Source organism: Hylobates moloch, unplaced genomic scaffold, assembly GCF_009828535.3.
Source record: "Hylobates moloch isolate HMO894 unplaced genomic scaffold, HMol_V3 SCAFFOLD_21, whole genome shotgun sequence".
In the NCBI taxonomy this organism is placed as follows: Eukaryota; Metazoa; Chordata; class Mammalia; order Primates; family Hylobatidae; genus Hylobates; species Hylobates moloch.
The window spans coordinates 41,345,506-41,365,482 of NW_026652296.1; the positions used below are offsets into that span (position 1 = coordinate 41,345,506).

The 19,977-nt window shown below is 46.0% G+C and overlaps 1 protein-coding gene across 4 annotated transcripts in view; it reads right to left on the minus strand.

Annotated features, from left to right (window-relative positions):
• Positions 1-19,977, minus strand: part of RIN2 (Ras and Rab interactor 2) — a 240,683-nt gene that overhangs the window by 46,793 nt on the left and 173,913 nt on the right. The gene's annotated exons all lie outside the window — the stretch shown is intronic.

The window sequence follows — 19,977 nt, forward strand, 5'->3', positions numbered from 1 at the left end:
AGGAGGCTGAGGTGGGAGGATCGCTTGAGCCTGGGAGTTTAAGGCTGCAGTAAGCCGTGATCTCACCACTGCACTCCAGCCTGGACAACAGGAGTGAGACCCTGTCTCAAAAAAAAAAAGTAATCTATTCTTACAATGGAATATTATTCAGCCATAAAAAGGAATGGAGCACTGACGCATGCTGCAACATGGATAAACTTGGAAAGCATCTTGTTCAGTGACAGAAGCCAGACATGAGGCCACACACTGAATGACTCGATTTACATGAAATATCCAGAACAAGCAAATCTACAGGGACACAAAGTGGATCAGTGGGTACCAGAGAATGGGGGAGAGAAAAGAGAATGGGGAGTGATTCAAACAGGTACCAGGTTTCTTTCCGGGGTGACGGAAATGTTCTGGTATTAGATGGTGGTGATAACTGCACAATGTGTGAATGTAATAAAACCCGCGAATCACGCACGTTAAAAGGGTGAATTTTATGGTATGTGAATTATATCTTTTTTTTTTTTTTTTTTGAGTCTTGCTGTGTCGCCCAGGCTAGAGTGCAGTAGCAGGATCTCGGCTCACTGCAACCTCCGCCTCCCAGGATCCAGCGATTCTCCTGCCTCAGCCTCCCGACTAGCTGGGATTACAGGCGTGAGCCACCGCACCAGGCCGTGAATTATATCTTAATGACCAAACCATATTGACGTCCTTTTGGTGCCAATACTGGTTCTGTCAGTGAGTGTTTAATTCCCATTTTACCAATGAGAAGACTGAGGCCTAAGAAGTTACTGAGCTGTCCTGAGTGATAACAGCCTTGAAACAGCAGAACTAGAAATTACACATACTCTGGTATTTATCCAAAGTTGTGGGTACCAAGTCAGGTCAGGGACACAGGGGTGAGGGGCACAGGGGTCAGGGACACAGGGCAGTTTGTATCCATGTAGCGGCTGTTGTGTGCCAAGCCCTTTACCTACATTCTCTCATTTACTCCTCTCGACAGCCCTGGACCACAGGCACCACGATCCCAGTTTTACAGAGGACCAGGAGTCTTAGTCCAGGTCAGGATCTTGCTCAAGGTCAAGCCCCTGGTCAGAGAGAGGGGGCTGACATTCCCTCCAAGGCAGCTTCGCTCTGGGTTCTCTCACCCTTTACCAAACTCAGAACTGACACTTACCCTGGCTCTCAAGGAGCAGGTCATCAAGCCCTATCCTGGGGCAGCCAAGGGACACCAGACCTGACCATTCATGTCCAAACAAGCAGGTTTAGATTGGGGTACATAGGGTCTTCAATCCTCTAAACCCAAAGGAACTCAACTGTGTGACCTAGATAATGTATTTAGCACTGAGAAGGACGGATAATGAAACTGAATGTATGATGAGTTATAAAAAGGAAATTAAAGAGAGGAAGTGTGATATTTCCACATGGACAACTCTACTCTTAAGAGGTGGGACTGAATTTAGAAGAAGCCAACCTATGCCGATCATTTTTGGGTGCGCAGACTCAATAATAATACCCAGTGTTGGCATGTGGACTGGCCAGAGACCCCGTCCTAACTTCTGTCCATCACCTTCGTGACTTTCTGCAGGCCTAAGGAATCTCACTCATTCATTCAAGATTTATCTTTTTATTTCTTCTCAAATACGTGAAAGCTTTGCTCAACTTCTGCTACAAGTTTCCAGGTAGGAGACTGTGCCAAAAAGAATAGTTTCTCCTTCTGCAAATGCCATTCCAGGGCCTGCAGGTATTGGGAAGTGAATATTTGCAGTTAAAAAAGCATACTCTTCAAAGTGAAGCTGGTGTTAAAATTCCTTTCATAGAAGGTAAAAGCCAGCTTTAGACAAGTGATTCTCAACCCTGGCTGCTGATAAAAATCACCTAAAAAAGCCAGGCATGGTGGCTAAATCCTGTAATCCCAGCACTTTGGGAGGCCGAGGCAGGCAGATCACCTGAGACCAGGAGTTCAAGACCAGCCTGGCCAACATGGTGAATCCCTGTCTCTACTAAAATACAAAAAGTAGCTAGGAGTGGTGGTGGGCACCTGTAGTCCCAGCTACGCAGGAGGCTAGGGCAGAGGAATCACTTGAACTTCGGAAGGTGGAGGTTGCAGTGAGTGGAGATCGTGCCACTGCACTCCAGGCTGGGCAACAGAGCAAGACCCTGTCTCAGAGAGAAAAGAAAAAAAAAAGCCAGGTGCAGTGGCTCACGTCTGTAATCCCAGCACACTTTGGGAGGCTGAGGCAGTTGGATCACTGGAAGTCAGGAGTTCAAGACCAGCCTGGTCAACATGGTGAAACCCTGTCTCTGCTAAAAATACCAAAATTAGCTGGGCATGGTGGTGCACACCTGTAGTCCCAGCTACTCAGGAGGCTGAGGCAGCCTTGAACTTGGGAGATGGAGGTTGCAGTGAGCCGAGATCGTTCCACTGCACTCCAGCCTGGGCAACAGAGCAAGACTCCGTCTCCAAAAAAAAACAAAAACAGAAAAAGAAAAAAAATTTGCCAGGGGACCCCAATGTGCAACGAAGTTTACAACCACTACTTTGGATCAGTATTTGTCAAACTTGAGAGCCTGCATGAAAGTCACCTGGGGTTTGTTAAGCCACAGATTCCTGGTTTCAGACTCACAGCTTCTGCAGGTGTGGGGTGAGCCAGAGACACTGCATTTCTAACAAGCTCTCAGTGACCAATCTGAGGACAACACTGTAAGGAACATTTGCCTGAGATTCAAGCGTAAAACATGCATATTAACTCAGATCCAGTTAGGGGTTTGGTTTTGTTTTGCTAGGGGCTGGGGGCAGGGGACGGGTACCATGCCGCTAAAAGGATTCTTGGCGACTAAATAAATGTTTTATCACTGCCATCTCAGGTTGGCCCTATTTTGCCAAGACCAAATCGGACAGTGTCTAACATGACAATCGTGATGCTCATGTGTGCTGAAAGTAAACATATTGACATATCTTCCTTCCCTAGAAGGGCGCATCCTGTGACTCCTCTGTGGTTTCAAGGAGCTGAAAAGCCTTTGTTCTGGCAAGTGACCTCAGCCTAAAAAGCAGGGCCCCAACAGGAAGACGGTGAATAAGATTCATGGGGCCTCATAAAAGAGCAACCATAATTATCCCTTGCCTTTGCAAATGACTAAGCTAACTCCTTGATTCAGCCAGCCACTTGAGGTTTACGGCATATTATTACAGGACAAATTGGCCTTTGTCGGGAACAACCTTCAGGAAAGAACTAATGCGAGAACATTGAACGTGCAGGGGATGCTACTAGTGCCCCACCTAGAGCGCCTCCTCCAGGCAGGCACCCATGCCCCATCTGCCGCGAGTGTTGGCTGTGGAAAGCTCACAGCTGCCCCTCTTCTCCTGGAAATGCCCAGGAAGCTACATCCTCTCCCTGAGAGCAGACTCACTGCCAATGACATATTGATATGTACTTTCTACATATGTGAGATGGAGAAGAGTGGCCTTCTAGCTTTGAGGTGCAACAACTCGGGGGGGCTATTCACGCTGCTGAGCTCCCTGTGGGACCGGGCGGAGCCCACATCTTTGCCTTGCCTCCTCCCTGTCCCATCCTGGATCCTTCACTCCTTGGCAGGCTGCTCCTGAATCACTTGCACAAGAAGCCCCAAATCAGGCTCTCCTTCCAGGGAACTCAACCTATGATAGAACTTGATGAGATTAATAGAAACTAGTGATTTCTAAGAAAGGTGTCTGCATGCAAACAGGAGGGAAGGCAGTGAACAGAGGTTCATAAAAGTAAAACACTGTGATGCAATCCAGGAGATTCCAATAAAAACATGGTCATAGTGGAATGGCCACAGAGCCAAGCTCAGGGCAGGAAGCATGAGATTCCTCTCCTAGCTTGGCCGGGCATGTGAGACCTTGCTCAGGCCCCTTTCTGAGCCTCATCCTTTTGATCCGAAAATAGTAAATAACAATACCTTCGCCACCAGGTAGTAATCAATGCAAGCAAAAATTGTGAGTGGATGCTAAAATCAGAAGGCAAAAGACTTAGGAAATAGGATAGTCATAGTCTTAAAATATCACCTCACAGATCACTTAATGACTTGTGAAAATGAAAAGGTATCCTGGCAATGGAGGAACCTGGTAGATGCCACCTTAACCAAGTGATCTGTGTTAACTCCTTGAAAAATGAGCTGCCCTGACATCGAGTGCCCCTGATGCGAGGCTCTGAGAAGGTACCAAGTCACCCAGGTGTCTTTCCTGCCCCCAAATAGGACTCACCTGAATGTATACAGGAGAAAGCAATCAGAAAAATCCAAATTTCAGTGACTGCAAAACCAATGGCCAAAACTTCAAAAATGTCAATGTTATGAATTTTAACAGGCTGTAGGATTAATACAGGTTCTAGGTGAATAAAGAGATGTGATAACTACATGGAGTGCATAGCCTGGAACTCATATATGGCATCAGTATAAAAAGATCTATAAAGGACAATTTCACCTGTAATCCCAGCAGTTTGGGAGGCCGAGGTGTACAGATTGCTTGACCTCAGGAGTTTGAGGCCAGCCGGGGCAACATGGCAAAACCCAGTCTCTACAAAATATACAGAAAAGAATTAGCCAGGCATGATGGAGCGTTCCTCTGGTCCCAGCTACTCGAGAGGCTGAAGCGGGAGAATTGCTTGAGCTTGGGAGGTGGAGGTTGCAGTGAGCTGAGATGGCACCACTGCACTTCAGCCTGGGTGGCAGAGTTAGACTCTGTCTCAAAAAAAAAAAAAAAAGTTAGCCAGGCACAGTGGGGTGTGCCTATAGTCCTAGCTAGAGCTACTCAGGAAGCTAAGGCAGGAGAACTGTTTGAACCCGAGAGGTGGAAGTTGCAGTGAGCCAGACTGCACCATTGCACTCCAGCCTGAGTGACAGAGCAAGACCTTGTCTTAAAATAAATAAAATAAAATAAAATATCCCAAGTGTGATAATTTTATTATGCTTACAAAGGAAAAATGCTTTTATTCTTAGGACACGCATACTGAAAAATTTAAGAGCAAAGTATAAACATATTTGAAAGTGTCAAAAGAAAGAAAGAAAGTGTCAAATGATGAGCTCCTCCTAAAAAGAAAAAAATAGGGAGATAAAGAAAATGTAGCAAAATTTCAGCACTCAGTGAATTAAGTGAACAGTGCTATCTTTGCAACTTTTCCATAATGTTTGAAATTTCTCAAAATAATAGGTTGGAAGAGAAGTAATAATATCTACCCTCTCACTGAGTTTTTATGACTATAAAACTCATTTATCTGTGCAGCCATTCCCACTATGTCTAGGTGTCTAGGGCTGCTATCATGGGGAGATAAAACTTAGGTACAGATACAGTGAGACCCACATGTGAATACAGTGGGCAAACCATAGAATGCCCCGCAAAGTATAAGGTTCCTCTAGGGGCAGAGAACAAACACTCACCCAAAAGTCACAGCCTCCACCCATCCCAAATCCAACCAAACCTGGGCCTCACGGCTGTGAAGCAGATGGGTGGATATTCCACCCACTTTGGAAGGGCGGGGCTCTCCAGCACCTGTCCTGCTCTCGTGACAACCAGGTTAAGGTTCTTTGGAGTATGGGATGAGAGAGGCCTCTCCACTGGGCTGGATTTCCTTCCTTCCCATGGCCCAGCATTAGTCGCCTGAGCAGGTGGAAGAATAAGTGATTGCAGAAAGCTCATTCTGAGTAGGACAACCAGGCAGACAAGGGTTAGTTTTACCACCATTGCCAGAAGCAGATTCACCTCAGAGAAACCATCGACACAGAGCAGAGCTTCCAAACAATGCATGCCTTTTCTTGTCCTAATTCAGATTTCCAGAAGACAGTACAGTCTACCAGCGCAGCCCCTAATGACCAGTCCTAGCGACCAGGATCTAGGCAAAGCGTGCTATGAAGCCTCCCTTGCACCACCCCCTATATCACCCGCTCCCCCGAGCTGCATCCCCAGCCATACACCTGAAGTGTACACTTTGACCTTGCAAATGAGAGACAATTAATAAGGCAAAAATACATAGAAATGTGATGCGAGGTCATTTCTGTGGCAAAACGTACTGACTGAGTAAATAAAGTCAACAACTTTCTAGACATAAGAATCCTAGTCTGGCTGTTAAATAGCAAAAAGAAAGTTCAAGGCAAAATGCCAAATTCTCACTCTGTCAACCAAGGATGGTGCACATCCATTAGGCTGTGGGCGTCGGCAGGTGTGCTGTGCTCTGTGTGGCTCTGCCCTCAGTGGTAGGACATGAGGATAAACAAGTAAAACAAAAAGCCCCTAAACCTCCTCTATGTGTGTAAAACCACACCTTCACTAAGCTGAGCAATTAGATTTTTATTTATTTGTTTTGAGACGGAGTCTGGCTCTGTCACCCAGGCTGGAGCGCAATCGTGCAGTCTTGGCTCACTGCAACCTCTGCCTCCCAGGCTCAAGTGATTCTCCTGCCTCAGCTTCCTAAGTAGCTGGGATTACAGACACATGCCACCATGCCCGGCTAATTTTTGTATTTTTTTTAGTAGAGACGAGGTTTCACCATGTTGGCCAGGCTGGTCTGGAACTCCTGACCTCAGGCGATCTACCCGCCTTGGCCTCCCAAAGTGCTGGGATTACAGGCGTGAGCCACAGTGTCCAGCCTAGATTTTTTTTTTTTAAAGTAAAAACCCAAATGTCCAACAACGATAGACTAGATTAAGAAAATGTGGCACATATACACCATGGAATACTATGCAGCCATAAAAAATGATGAGTTCATGTCCTTTGTAGGGACATGGATGAAACTGGAAATCATCTTTCTCAGTAAACTATCTCAAGGACAAAAAACCAAACACCGCATGTTCTCACTCATAGGTGGGAACTGAACAATGAGAACACATGGACACAGGAAGGGGAACATCACACTCCAGGGACTGTTGTGGGGTGGGGGGAGGGGGGGAGGGACAGCATTAGGAGATACACCTAATGCTAAATGACGAGTTAATGGGTGCAGCACACCAACATGGCACATGGATACATATGTAACAAACCTGCACATAGTGTACATGTACCCCACAACTTAAAGTACAATAATAAAAAAAAAAAAAAGTAAAATTACGGGCTGGTGCAGTGGCCTGTACCTATAATCCCAGCATTTTGGGAGGCAGAAAGAGGTGGATCGCTTGAGCCTAGGAGGTCGAGACTGCAGTGAGCTGTGATCATGCCACTACACTCCAGCCTGGGCAACAGAGTGAGACTTTGTCTAAATAAACAAATAAAATTAAAATTAAAATTAAAATTAAAATCATTCAAGACAATCACTTTTGTCTGGGGAATACTTCCAAGTTGCCTTGGGGAGTGCTCCCGAGAAACTGGAGTTTTTAAATGGACAATTTAATATCATCTATGGTAAGATATGCCACTTTTAAGAACAAAAGTGATTTCAAACAAATATTTAAAATGTACTGTGATTTTTCCACCAGCCTGGCCAACATGGCGAAACCCTGTCTTTACTAAAAGTACAAAAATTAGCTGGGTGTGGTGGTGCACTCCTGTAGTCCCAGCTACTCGGGAGGCTGAGGCATGAGAATGGCTTGAACCTGGGAGATGGAGGTTGCAGTGAGCCAAGATCACGACATTGCACTCCAGCCTGGGAGACAGATGGATACTGCGTCTCCAAATATATATATATATATGTATATATTTTTTTCCAGTCTATAGCAGACTGTTAGATCATAATTCAGCTAAAAAGGGATTGGTTTAGTTAATTAACAATATCTGAAAACCCCTCATAGAATGAATGGCAAGTCCCCTATGGAGATAAATAAGGTGGTTGTGGCCCCTAAGTCAAATGATGCTTTCCTAGGGGAAGTTCCATAGTTCTCTGGCTCCCTTCCGTGTGTCTGTGTGAGCAGCTGTGTCTCCGCACAGTCACTATCACATCTGCCTTGGAGCTGGAACCATTTGTGGTCTACCCTTGTGTTTTATCAAGGTACCCTGTTTTGCTTCTACTTACATGAGTCATCTGGAGACACTGAGATGACTGGGTCAGCAGTTAGTTGGAGGAAGGATTATCAGTTTCTCAAAAGCAGCTTGGCTTTCGGCTTTTATCTCAGTTCCCCAAACCCTGGCCCTAGACACAGCTTTCTCTCCCATGTCAGGCTCCACAAGGTATGGAGAACTCTCCTCTTGGAAGGGCGACACCTGCTTGCTTTGCCGGCTTTCCCAGGCCAATCCTGGTGGAATCTACAAGGACTGCCCCAGACCTGGGATTTGAAGGAGTGAGCGGCAGGCTCCACCCAAGTCTCTCCTTGCAAGTCTCACCTTTCTGGCCAGGCACCCCCTGAAAAGTCTTTACGAAAAATCCTGGCTTTTCTTGAAGCCTGAGGGCTCGTTCCCTGAAGGTTTCCGGGAATCTCCTAGACTTTTATGAAAACCAAGTTTCTCACTGTTTACATGGTAAGTGTTTAATAAGTGGTTACAGAATGAAGACAATGGGCTAATTATCATGTGATAAGTTCTTATCAATAAAACAAAAACAACAACAAAAGCAGAACTCAGGTTCCATATTACTTTTGCCTCTGACTAAATTATGGTTTAAGATTCATTACATTGTTTGTCTCCCAAACATAAAGAACTGTAGTTTTGCTACTAAGTGGAAAACTCAAAAACAAAATAAAGCTCCAATGGTGGAAAAGTGTAGATTAATTTTGATATTTAAATTTTTAATTTTAAAAAATACTTTTTTAGAGATGGGGTCTTGCTGTGTTTCCCAGGCTGGTCTCAAACTCCTGGCCTTAAGTGATCCTCCTGCCTCAGCCTCAGCTTCCTGAGTAGCTGGGGGTACAGGCACGAGCCACCACGCCTAGCCCGATTTTGATATTTTGTAATATCTCAATGTTGTTAGAAACTGACAATATTTCCCAAAAAGTGATGGATACATCAAGGTAATCCATGGAGGCATGGTTTTAATTTTAATGGCCATTACTTATTTTAATGGTTATATGTATTCAGTGTGTTTCCCAATTATGGTAAAGATACTGAATTTGCTTTTTTTTTTTTTTTTTAAGACAGTCTGACACGCAGGCTGGAGTGCAGTGGTACGATCTCGGCTCACTGCAACCTCCACCTCCTGGGTTCGAGCAATTCTCCCACCTCAGCCTCCTGAGTAGCTGGGACTTTAGGCGTGCGCCACCACGTCCAGCTAATTTTTGTATTTTTAGTAGAGACAGTTTTGCCATGTTGGCCAGGCTGGTCTCGAACTCCTGACGTCAGGTGATCCACCCACCTCGGCCTTCCAAAGTGCTGAGATTACAGGTGTGAGCCACCGCACCCAGATGAATTTGCTTTTCCCTTTTTTTTTTTTTTTTTTTTTTGAGATAGAATCTCGCTCTGTCACCCAGGGCTGGAGCGCAGTGGCGACACAATCTCGGCTTACTGCAACCTCTGTCTCCTAGGTTCAGGCAATTCTTGTGCCTCAACCTCCCGAGTAGCTAGGCACACGCCACCCTGCCAGACTAATATTTGCATTTTTAGTAGAGACGGGGTTTTGCCATGTTGGCCAGGCTGGTCTCGAACTCCTGGCCTCAATCAATCCTCCCGCCTTGGCCTCTCAGAGTGGTGCTGGGATTCCAGGTGTGAGCCACGGCACCAGCCTGGGAAGATCATCCTGTAGATGCATCTACATGCTGTTGCTCAGCTTCCTCCTTACTGAGTTCAAGCTACTTGGAATGTCTCCTGCCATATCTGGCTCCTACCTACCTACCTGTCAAACTGGGTTCAAATCCTCATCCCTTATCTCCTTCAGCTGCAAGTAATCTGTGGCCCATCACATTCCTTCCTTACTGTCCCCACACCTCCAGGGCACATACCCCATTCCACTCTGGTCAGATTTCTCTCCCTTACTAGCCTGGCCTCATCCCCAGCCCATATTCAGACCTAGCCCTGGGCAGGAATTAATAAAAGGTCTGCTTTAGGTGTGACCAGGGGCCTGAGGAGGATGTGATCTGCAGCCAGCAAGGTTTATGGAAGAGGAGGAGCTTAGTGGGCAGGGAGAAATATTCTTAGGGGCACTGGGCAGTTTCTTTCTGAGGCCCCTAACAAATAGAATTCGCTGTTCAGCTCCAGCCTCAGGAGACAAAGGGTTCTTGTTTCTGTGCTTATCAGGAAATGGGTGGCAAAAATCACCGCAGCTACCAAGAGCCACCTGGCCTTTGTCCATCTCTGGGGCAAGAAAAGGAGGCAGCTCCAATCCTTCCAGAAAAACAAATCCTTCCTTATTGCTCATGAATTTCTCCCATGGACACCCCTTCTAAGCTCAAGTCAACTAGCAAGGAGTGGGCTTTGAGTGGCTTTGGTTGTAAAAGTCAGTGATGTTCCTGCAGTCTACATAGCGAAAAAAAAAATGATAAGAAAAATAAAAAGAAAAGTCAACGATGAGCTTTAGTTTACAATTACAATAATTCTATGCCCACCAATACCAGACATTGGAGACCAGTGCTCCATCCAAGGTCTCCAAATACAGAATGCTTTATTCCAGCACGGAGAATGAGATTTAGGATCCCAACAAAAGTGGCCTGCTGAGTGCAGGAGAAAGCAGAGGGTAGACATTCCTGGCAGGAAAGTGCTCTTGGATGAAGGCAGGTGCAGTGCATGAGGTCTGAAGAAACCCCAGTGGGAACCCCACACACACAGCTTCAGGGGCTTTCACATTCAGTCATCAGTTTATCTGGAATCAAAGCCACCCACCTCCTGCCCATGTGAGTGCACTGAAATCAGGATGCTATTTTTGGTAAGGCATGTCATATTCAATGGAATCAACCCTGATTCTAGTCTCCCTCAGCCTCCTAATCTTCAGCGGTTAGGTGGAAAGAGGACTCCAAGTCAGACTTGAATCAGAGCCTCAGCACTGCCCCTTCATCACTGTGAGGCCTGCACCCATTACCACACACCGTTTAGCCTCAGTTTCCCTGTGTCTAAAAATGGATTCTTGCTGAAAAAAGGAATCTGTTAGCAAAACAAATAAACAGAACCTGAAAAGAACTTTTGATTCTAAGTGCCTGGAATGTCTTTGAAACTATGAGTAAAGGTTCCGTTCCATGGAGTTTCCAGGATGACTTGTTACCGTCTCCTAATTTTTGGATAGTCACAAAAAGAAAGCAAGGCAATGTGTTTCCATTCTGAGACTGACAAATCCTGTGGTATAAACACAACTCTGGAGCTTGTTTTGGCAGCATTTCATGTGACCTGGGAGAAAGCAAAACCCCAAAGCTTCTAGAGGCCGGCTTCCAGCAGGTCCTGGGAGCAGGAGAGTTCTCCATCTACCATTAGTGTCTAGGCTCAACCTGGACTCTGGTATTGCCATCCTCAACTTTCAGATGGAAAAAGAAAAAAAAAGCCCCTTCTCTTGATATTTTTGTGTTAAAATTTCCATGTATATCATGCTTCTCCAGGAGCCTCCCTTCAGCTGCGTGCCAGACTAAAACCTTTTTCCAGGCTGTTGTCTTAACCAGCTGCAATGGCAAGAAAGATACACCCTGCGATGTGGCACCACCGGAGGGCCCAGGCTTCTAGCTACAAGAGGCCAATGCAGGGGTCGTCTTATGAATCAAGGATGAGACAGAAGTCAGAGTCTTGTGCCCACCATGGTCCTGCTCTTGGGGCAGTAGATCCTTGACCATGTATCAAAAGGAACACAAATATACACCTCAAACGCCAAGCTGCGGCCCAGATGCCTGGATAGGTGGGAGATGAAGCCAGGACTTAGCGGGGCTGGGAGAAGAGAGGTGGTGGGTCTGGGATCAACAACTTGTGGAAAAATATTAGTACCAGAGGCCCCTTATGTAGAGAGACAGAAAATAATGGCCCATACTGAAGATATCTATCAACTAAAAATCTCTGGCACAGGACCAATTCCAATTTGTGTTAAACACATACACATACACAGAGCAAACAAAAAATTCCCAGAAAAACTTCACCTTCAAAAATACCTAGAAGTTGATGTCCAATGATTTCTTAACACCTTCAGACATAAAAATATTTCTTTAGAATTTTGAAGTTCAGAACTTGAGCTAGTTATAGGTAAAAAAAAAAAAATATTGAAATGGAATTAAACATGTCTCTGTAATATTCTATTAGTCTGGAGAAGAAGGGAAACTTCAAACCATTATTCTGGATACGGCAGGACCCTGGCCTGGCTAACACAGTTGACAGCATGGAAATTGCCAGGTGAGCAGAAGAAACCTTTTACCCACCACCCAGGGTGGGAAGAGTGGTGGGCAGAGAAGCCTGGGGAAATGGATTGTCTTAGAAGGACCCCTGCATATTTAGCCAAGTTTTAAGGGCTGTCAGAGGCCATCCAGTTTATCTCCTTATTTGAGACCAAAATGCTAGAAATTGATAAAACTGGTCCTAGGTCCAGTTTTCCGACTTACGCAGTTTCCCTAGAGCAAGCAAGTTCATACTTAATTCCTCAAGGCCTTTTTTTGTCCCATTAAACTCTAAAAGGAAAAAGAAATCACTAGCATATTTGGGGTTATGGATTTTATTCCTCCATGGCAAAGGGCTGCTGCTTTTTGAGGTTGGAGGCCCAACTTCCTCAAAAAAGATTTGTAAGAGCAAGTCACAGGAGGACTATTCTGAAAAACCTTTAGGGCCTTTAGTAATTTTTAAGTTCTATTAACTGAGGCCCAGCAGAAGAGGACACAGAAATGGGAACAAAAGCGCATGTCTGCTCTGGGGAGATGCTGCCATTTCAGGAGGTAAGAAAGAGTGGTGGCTGTTTTGCCTAGGAACTTCCTCTCTTTGACTCTCCAGCTAGAGATGAAAAGGCCAGATACGGAGCGAATGCTGGCAGAAGCTTTCATTCGTTCCTGTAAAAATAAGAAAGAGGAACAAAGAACCTGTTGTCCTGGTTGCCCTTGGAGCTGAAAACAGGCAGAAGAAGGAGCCAGGCGGGCTCCAGTCTTGGTCCCGATGCCCTTCAAGCCCCGGGCATGCACCCTGCTTCACGGAAAGGCAAGCGTTCCATGGATTGGCAGTTTCTAGTATTTAATTGCTTTGGGTTACACTGGTGTTATTTCCTAGCAGATGAATTCTAACTAAGCAGATATTTTATGGCGGAACCAATTGCCAATATAGCAGCAAGGCAAAGCCTACAGAGCACAAAATAGCTCCAACTCTGGAGTATGCTGCTGGTGACATTGTGTGGCCAAGGTTTACTGTAAACAGATAAGCTAGCCACTACATTGGAAGGTGCCACCCATCAACAAAAACAGAATCAATTTCTAGGAAATTGCATTTCTAGGATGATCAAAAACACCTTGTAAGTCAGTGAAATATCATGCATGATCTACCATTTAAATGGATTGTAATGCAAAAACATCAGAAGGATACACATCAAAGCAAAGAATTAAATCAGCCAACCCAACAAACAATCAAAAATGATTCTACCTTGGAGTGGGGGTGGGGTCGGGGTCAGGGTGTCATTTATTTTTATTTTCTGCATTGTGCTTTTTCCACCATGTACATGTTTTACTTTTGGCTATCAAAAAAAGAAATCTTAAATATTTCTTTTAAAAAACTTCCCAAAGATAACAGATATCACCAGTCAATATAGACTGAACAGCTCTTTAGGGCATTTTTTATCTTACACTTCTTATTCATTAATGAAATTGATGTACCTCTGACCTAGAGTTACCTGCTTCCCACCTGAGGTTCTTGGGACATCTGCTGTCCTCCTCTGTTCATCTGACATATTCTATTATGTCCCATTTCGTTTCATGATACTCACTTGTTTACAATTTTTTCCCTCCTTAGGTTGTGTAAATCTTCAGGCTCCACTGTCTTGGTATTTTGGTAAATATGATCCACTGAATAAATACTTTCTCTTTCTTTTCTTCTTTTTTTTTTTTTGAGATAGAGTCTCACTCTGTCACCCAGGCTGGAGTGCAGTGGCTCAATCTCGGCTCAGGGCAACCTCTGTTTTTCAGGTTCAAGCAATTCTCTTGCCTCATCCTGAGTAGCTGGGATTACAGGCACGAGCTACCATGCCTGGCTAATTTTTGGGTTTTTAGTAGAGAGGGGGGGTCTCACCATGTTGGCCAAGTGGGTCTCGAACTCCTGACCTCGTGATCCACCCACCTCAGCCTCCCAAAGTGCTGGGATTACAGGTGTGAGCCACCCTGCCCAGCTTAAATATTTTCTTTAATTTGAGTTTAGTTGTTGCTACATTGGTGATAGTGTAGCAAAGAGTTGGTCAACGCTCATAGAATTCATTGAAATCATGTTCAGGGCACTCCTGATTGAGTTGAAATATGGAAATATTCTAGGAGATTGGGGGTAAATTGATCAAAGTAATCATAGTAGAGAATCCTCAGTGACAAAGCCGGAAAATGTCTCACCATCAACCTGTTGCTGCTACATGGCCTGCCCTGTAGCAGTAACAGGTTTGTGAGCAAAGCCATCGATGTGTGATGTGTTTGCTCTGTGGACATTCATCTAGCTGGATACTTATTTGTGCAATTTTGCTGAGTTATGTTTTACTTCAGTGGAAAATTATTTAAAAAGCAGCACTAAGTGAAGGTGGGTCTGGTTCAAAAAGCCACAGAGTTGCTAATGTGGTCACAACTGTCCCTCTTGAGACTTAAGGAAGCGGAACTCTGGGCACCTTTTCCCCAGGCTGCGGCCACCATTCTTCCCTTCTCATCTTCGGTTCTCACCTCTGGGCAAGTGAAGAAGTGAACAATTGTACAAGGGAGGAGCCTTCTGGGTTTCCTGTGGTTATAATGTCAATGCTGTCACATAGCCACTGGGAAGCTCAGAGCTTCCCAGAAGAGACCAAAGGTGATGACCAGCTGCTACATTGTAGCACTGAGAAGAGCTGGCCAAGGAATTTTTGAATTTCCTGTGTCATGTCTGGTTCTGTGGTGGGGCAGGAGGAGTGAAGACACGGGACCGCAGGCATCTCACAGTGATCCACTTGGGCTAGAGGACACGGCGAGGTGGCAGCAGGAGTGACAGCTACAGGAGAGTGGAGGAAGGGATGAGCTACAGTTCTCATTGACCTGCTCTAGCCAGGATCCCAGGGATCCTGCACAGGCAGCCTGGGCCCAGACAATAGCTCGGGAGGTTGTTCTGTGGATCCCTCTGTTCCACCTGAGGATAAAGAGATCTTTAGAGACTTGTCTCAGCCTAGAGGGGATGGGTTCAAGTGATGATGAGGGTGGAACCTACCTCAGGCCTGCTGAGCCTACCCAAAAGAGGCCTGCTTCCCCCAAATGAAAATGGACTGTGGAATCATGTGGGAGGGAGAGGGGAGTGAAATGCCTTTATGTTCCCATACTCTCCAGTCTTTGGAGGGATGCAGTGGGAAGAGAGGAAGCAGGAAACCACACTGGGAGAGAGCAGAGAACCAGGAGCAAGAAGCCCTCAGTCTCGCCTCTGGCTTATGGGCTTCTATTTGGTAGATCAGCAGAGGCATGGAGGGAGATTTAATCAGCTCCTACTCTATTGGCCAAAGATTAAAATAGCTCATAGTAGAACTGGTCAAGGAGGCACAACTGGAGACTGGGGGAAGGGCCTCTGCCCTATTTCTTTGCTAGGGAGGAAGCCTTGGGCCTGTCACACATTTTCAACTTTCTATTTTTTTATGCACTGGTTGGTGGCCCCCTGCAAGAGGTCTCTGAGGCATCAATACTTTAAAATCACGAAGGGGCTTGGCACCTTTCCTTTATCCATTCAACAAACACTTGCGAGTGCGTTTTCTATGCCAGATACTGTCCCTGACACTGTAATCTCAGGGTGAAGGACAGACCCAGCCCCTGGTCTCACAGAGCTTACCGTCTAGTGGTGGGAGGCAGAAAATGCACAGATAGGCCAGGTGTGGTGGCACACGTTTGTGATCCTAACTCTCTGTGAGGTCAAGGTGGGCGGATTGCCTGAGCTCAGGAGTCAAAGACCAGCCTGGGCAACATGATGAAATGTCTCCACTAAAAAACAAAAAATCAGCTGGCGGTGGTGGCGTGTGCCTGTAATCCCAGCTACTCAGGAGGCTGGAGGCATAAGAATTGCTTGAACCCTTGAGGCGGAGGTTGCAGTGAGCCAATATCACACCACTATTGCACTCCAGCCTGGGCGATAGAGTGAAAGTCTGTTTCCAAGAAAAAAAAAAGGAAAGAAAGAAAGAATGGACAGGAAGCAAGTGAGTATATGTCCTGTCTGTACAAGGTCTATGAAGAAACATAAAGCCAGGTAAGGAGGTAGAAGAAAAGGAGGGCTCAAGGGTGAAGGCTTCCTGGGGGAAGAATGTGCCAGGCAGAAGGAACAGCAAGTACAAAGGCCAGGAGGCAGGGGCCACATTGGCAAGGAAGTCAGTGGGACTGGATCTGAGTGATGGGGAGAGAATGTTAGAGAAGAGATGGCAGAGGAGCGGGGTGCTGGGGTGTCACATCTTATAGAGTATTGAAGGCCATGGTAATAAGTTTGGTTTTAGATGCAAAATTATCAAAAGGCTTTGAACAAAGGAGAGATATGTCTTGGACTTAGGTGAACTAAAAGGTTCACTATGCTGCTTGGCTAATAGCCTGGAGAAAGTGGAACTGGTGGAAGCAGAGGCACCAGGCAGGGGCTACTGCAGTGGTGCTGGTAAGAAGCGGTTCCATCCTGGATCTATTTAAAGGTAGAAGCCAAGCACGGTGGCTTACGCCTGTAATCCCAGCACTTTGGGATGCTGAGACAGGTGGATCACTTGAGGCCAGGAGTTTGAGATCAGACTGGCCAATATGGTGAAACCTCATCTCTACTAAAATTACAAAAATTGGCCAGGCATTTTGGCACATGCCTGTAATCCCAGCTATGTTGGGAGGCTGAGGCACAAGAATTGCTTGAACCTGGGAGGCAGAGGTTGCAGGAGGCTGAGATCGTGTCACCACTGCACTCCAGCTCTGGGCAACAGGGCAAGATTCTGTCTCAAAGAAAAATAAAAGGTAGAGCTGCCTGGATTTGGAGATGGATGGGAGGAGAGCAGTTATGAGAGGAATAGAGACATCATGGATGACTGCAAGGCCCAAGAAGCTGGAGGCATGGTGACTGGGACGGGGAAGACCCAGGAAGGAATGAACCTGTGGAGGAACCCTTCCTGAGTGGGCAGTTGGTTACCAACCTCTGGACTCAAAGAGAGGATCAGCCAAGGGAGTATAAGTTGGGAATAACCAATGTATAGATGGTATCAGAGCTGCAAGACTGGATGGGATAACCTAGGAAATTACTCCACGGACCTCCTTTTAAAACTACATACAGTGTGGCTATTACCACGTGTCAGGCACTGTGCTGAGTCCTTGACAGCTATTAACTCACTTAATCTTCCCAACAACGCTGTGAGGTAACTCTGTTATTATTCCCATTTTAATGAGGAGAACACTGAGGCACAGATATTTTTTAAAGTACCTTGTACAAAGTTAGTGGGAGAGAGAAAAGGAGAGGTGTGAAGAGTGAAAAGGAGTGGCTCAGCTGGGCGCAGTGGCTCACATCTGTAATCCCAGCACTTTGGGAGGCTGAGGTGGGAGGATCCCTTGAGCCTAGGGGTCTGAGACCCACCTGGGCAACACAGAGAGACCCCAATCTCTACCAAAAATAAAAAAAAAAATTAGCTGGGTGTGGTGGCGGGTACCTGTGGTCCCAACTACTTGGGAGGCTGAGGCGGGAAGATCACTTGAGCCCAGGAGGTCAAGGCTGCAGTGAGCCGTGATTGTGCCACTGCACTCCAGCCTGGGTAACAGAGTGAGACTCTGTCTCAAAACAAACAAACGAAAACCAAACAAACAAAAAAAGAAAAGGAGAGGCTCAAAGTGTGATCTCTGGGTTCTCCAGGGCTGGAGTTCAGGGAGATAAAGAAGAACCAGCCAGGGCACCGGGGGCAGCAGCAGGACAGCCAAGAGGATCCCAGGGAGGTGTGGGGTCCCAGAAGCCAAGCCAAGCAAGTGTCCCAAAAAGAAGGGCAGATGGCCCATGGCAGACGACGCTGACAGGAGACAGGACGGGAGGTGGGCACTGGCCACCGGGCCAAAAACCGACGTCTTCACTTTCCGTAGCCTCATTCTGAATGAACTTCCTTCCATTTTGATTGTAGGCAACAAACCACAGTAGTATTATCACGACCTGTGATTTTGTCACCAACAGAAACCACAGAGGTTTCACTGTCTTCACAGCTGTTGCAGAGATTGTGTCATTTATGCCTATCTGTCACATGTAAAACAGAAGCACCTATGCCAGGGAAGCACACGCTGAAACACACACTGAAACATTCTGATCACTGGACGTCACTATAATTGTTTTCCCATGACATCCTATATATCTTATTTTATGCATTTAAAAGATTATTCAGAGAAGGAGTCCATGGCACAAGAAAAAGTTAAAGATCAAGGTTATCTCAATATTAAGCAGGAAAGAGCAACCAAACACTAATACAGGTAGAGCAATAGTGATTCCTAACTTAGGGGACTAGCTTGGTGCTTAATCTGGTATTCCATCAACTAAGGAACCGTAGACATTTCGTGGTGGCTGTGGTGGGATAGCTGACTCCCTATCCCAGCTCACACTCACAGCTTCCACTGCTCAGCCGGGCGCAGTGGCTCACACCTGTAATCCCAGCACTTTGGGAGGCTGAGGTGGGAGGATCCCTTGAGCCTAGGGGTCTGAGACCCACCTGGGCAACACAGAGAGACCCCAATCTCTACCCCAAATAAAAAAAAACATTAGCTGGGTGTGGTGGCGGGTACCTCCCAGCTGCAGAGGAAGCTGACTGCGGTGCATTTCCTGCAGCCGTCAGACATGCAGAGCCAGGGGCCCGGGGGGTGCCCGTTACTTCTTTCTCCAGGGGTTTTGCTGAAAGCAACTCTGCTACCTACTGGTCTGCTTTCCTCTTCCCTCCTCTCCCCTTTGGCTGCTGCTGTGTGCCAGGCTGAACTGTGGCCACAGCTATGCTTTTCCTTGATCTTGGAAATAACCGAACTGGTCCTCCTGACAGCTCCATTAGACAAAATGGAGAAATTAAAAGCAAAATCACTACTTCTAAAAAATCAGCAAGACACTCCAGCACAGAAGCCAAAACTGTGTAGCTTTTTCCCCACAGCACACAGTTTCCACATCAGTCAAATGCAGGCCCTAAAGAGCCTTCCCTCCTAGAAGTGCTAGAAAGATTCCGTAAGTTAGTCGCTATAAGTGACTTAAAACAGTAGTTTAATATGAACAGTGTTGCCACATGGCCAACATGACCTATATTGTTAAATAAAGACAACTCATCTTGCTTTTTCCTCTTTCTTTTCCGTTAAAAAAAAAAGCCAAGTAAAATGTCTCTGCAAATTTATAAATTCATGAATTAAGCAACATAGCATTGAAAGTGACATTCATCTGGGAAAAAAGGCTATTGTGGACTGCTTACAGTTATTCTTACATCTGAAAAGGAAAAGATGGAAGGAAATGTTAAAGATTAAGCAACCACCCAGCTCTCACTCTAATACCCACTGGAGTCAGAAAACAAGATCTTGATGGCCCCTCACATGTTCAGAACGTCCTTCTCACATCCCCAAAATCCCCCGTGCTTATATGCAGGGGAAAGGTTTCTGCTGCTCTGTGTCTGGGTGTCTGTCATCTGCGGAGCTTGGGGTTGATCTCACAGAGCCGCCTTTCCTGGCTATGAGAGAAATCAGTGCTATCAAAGCTCTTTTTTCTGTTGTTATCAGCCTAGACTCCCAATTAAATTTTAGCTCAACAAGTCACAGGATAAGGAGAAATTCCCTGGCTAAAGTTCCACGATGTTTGAAACTACTCTGGAGGTGTGGCAGGGAGTCACTACCTGAAAATCACTGTGCATTTGTCTAGTTTATGGGGAAAACATAAGACTTTCACACTGAGGTCAAGAACAATCATAGAATGCTGGGTGTGCTGCAAGGAGCAGGGGGACAATCTGGTTCACCCCCATCGTTTTGTAGAGAAGGAAAGGAAAGGAAGGCACAGAGAATTAAGGGTGAGCG